At 43.3% G+C, this 2,683-nt stretch overlaps 1 protein-coding gene across 1 annotated transcript in view; it reads right to left on the bottom strand.

Moving 5' to 3' along the window:
* LOC119411511 (NADPH oxidase 4-like) overlaps positions 1-2,683 on the bottom strand; it is a gene marked incomplete at its 5' end in the record, with an annotated part of 10,384 nt that overhangs the window by 3,395 nt on the left and 4,306 nt on the right. The gene's annotated exons all lie outside the window — the stretch shown is intronic.

Genomic DNA, 2,683 nt, shown 5'->3' with positions numbered 1-2,683 from the left:
TTTCTCTGCAGGGTGTCTGGGCTCTCCCTTAGAGATAGGGTGAGAAGCTCGATCATCCGGGAGGGACTCAGAGTAGAGCCGCTGCTTCTCCACGTCGAGAGGAGCCAGTTGAGGTGGCTTGGGCATCTGTTTAGGATGCCTCCTGGACGCCTCCCTGGCGAGGTGTTCCGGACACGTCCCACCGGAAGGAAGCCCAGAGGAAGACCCGGGACACGCTGGAGGGACTATGTTTTTCGGCTGGCCTGGGAATGCCTCGGGATTCCCCCGGAAGAGCTGGCCCAAGTGGCTGGGGAGAGGGAAGTCTGGGCCTCCCTACTTAGGCTTCTACCCCCGCGACCTGACCCTGGATAAGCGGAAGAAAATGGATGGATGAATGAAAAGATTGCAGAAAGAAGAACAATCTTATATCTGCCCCTTACTTAAAAATATAAAATAACTTTAAACAATCACTTAAATTAATCACTTTAATATCCACTTTAAAGCTAGGAAGAAAAAAAACGTGTTTTTTGTTTGTAGAATTTAATTCTAACTTTGAAACTTATCCAACATTAATAAAACTTACCTCAAGTTTCCTTTTTGGACATGCATGCATATATTTGAACAAATTGTACTTGAGAGGAGATTATTACAGTCTCATAGAAAATCAATGATGATCATGATATCGCAACTGGATCGGTATCGGCCGATATTTAGATTTAGGTATCGGGATCGGATCGGAAGTAAAAAGAATATGGATCGGTGCATCCCTAGTAATAAACACGTGCACACACACAGACACACACACACACTCATTCAGCACCCAGAGACCCACAGATAATGAAACAACAAAGGCACGTGCAATTGGCGTTAACCAAATGAAACAGCATCTTGTGTGTTTAGGCGACCCCCTCTGCAGCTTTCATGTAAATTTCATTTTATTATTATTATTATTGACAAATTCTTAAATTCCTGCTGAAACATTAAATTTCCCAAACGTGCTTTATCTCAAAAACACAAAACTTCATGACTGGGAAGTGGGCTCAGAATAGAAAGAGGTATTGTTTTTAACATTTAAAACAGTTTGTTAACAACTCAGAAAGACGAGAAAAGGTCCGCCTTGCAGCCGACTAAAAAATGTCTTACAGAGGAAGCTGTGGCCCCCGGGGGCCTGAGTATTATTTTCCCTAACGGACTACTGTATCTATCCACAGTCACATCCTCTCAGAACATGAGAAGGGAAGTTGGTTTGTTTGTGTTGGCCCCTTTCTGCCATGACGACTGGGGACATATTTCAATGAATTGAAGATGGTGCATCCATGCAGCCTCTCCTCCCTTCTCCACAGAGCGCTTCACACACCTGTTACTTCCTCCACAGAGGACGGGCATGGAGGTCCTTCCCATGGTCCACCAGAGGAGACACCCCAAGTAGGTTTCTGTTAATCATTGTGTATTTGATTGAAGTTGGGGGGAGTTGATTTCTCGTGTAGCTCATTGAAGTCAGAGGTTCCTGACCTGCTGACTGAGCTCCTCTGGCTTTCTGAGAGCCTGACAGGCAGCGATGGGGTGGGGGTGGTTAGATGTGGGCTCTGAGGAACAGACAGTTTGTTTTGTGGTACAGGACCAGAACAAAGTGTTCAAACCACCAAAATCTGTCCAGGTTTTTAAATTAATTGCTCTACAGTGCCCCCCTGTGGTCATAAGTGTTGAGCACAGCACTGCCATTAGGGTTTGTGGTATGCTTGATCATCTTCATACTGGTTTGTATCTTCATGCAATTTCTTTGTATTTTAGTTTCTTTAAGCAAAAACATACTTTTTACTTGTCCTCACTTTATGATCAGGATTTACGTCGATGGTCCATTCGGAGGCCCGTCAGAGGATGTCTTCAACTACGACGTCAGTCTGTGCGTTGCTGGAGGAATCGGAGTCACGCCGTTCGCCTGTGTGCTGCATGCTCTGCTGTGGGTTGTATTTCATTTAAACTGTATCATGAATCAGTTCAGCAAAGTTCCTTATTGTGTATCTGTCTTTGATTCTGTTGTGCATGCAGTGATGGCTGGAGGGGTTTCAGGTTGCAGAGGTTGTACTTTGTTTGGGTCTGCAGAGAGATCCAGTCCTTCTACTGGTTTGCAGAACTGCTAAGTGCCCTCCATCAAAAGGTCAGAGGTGCTTTGTTGTCCTGTTAATTAGCTGTCACAAAATGTTGCCACTTTGTGCTTAATATCGTTTGACCGACAGCAAAGACTCATAAGACGGTCTTCATATTGCTCATGTTTTAATCCTCATTTAGAAACTCAAGGTTAAGACTGTTTACAAGCAGCTCATGTCCATTTGAAGCTGAAATCTGGAAAAGATGCAGGCTAACCTGAGTTTTTTTTTACCCTTTACACACAGAAAAAGTTCACAGCATAATATAATTTAATGAGAAAAGAACCACTCTGTTCTCACGTACTTTTACAGCAAAATAAAATAAACTAGAGAATTTGCATTTCCTGCAAAAATGCAAGTGTGAATGCTTCTTGCTTAAGAAAAAAGTTGAAAAGTAGCTTACAACAGCAGAAAGAAGCTTCAAATATCAGAAGGAAGCAGAACGTGCACAATTATTCCTAATGTAATGGACTGCCAGGCTGCTGCCAATATAAACTGTTGATGCAACAGAACTATGTGTCTGAGTTTGCTCTCAGCTACCACTAGACCAAATTTCA

This window comes from Nematolebias whitei, chromosome 6 (genome assembly GCF_014905685.2).
Source record: "Nematolebias whitei isolate Nwh7 chromosome 6, NemWhi1, whole genome shotgun sequence".
Taxonomy (NCBI): Eukaryota; Metazoa; Chordata; class Actinopteri; order Cyprinodontiformes; family Rivulidae; genus Nematolebias; species Nematolebias whitei.
Note: the sequence above shows the minus strand (reverse complement) of the source record. Positions and strands in the feature narration are given on the sequence as shown.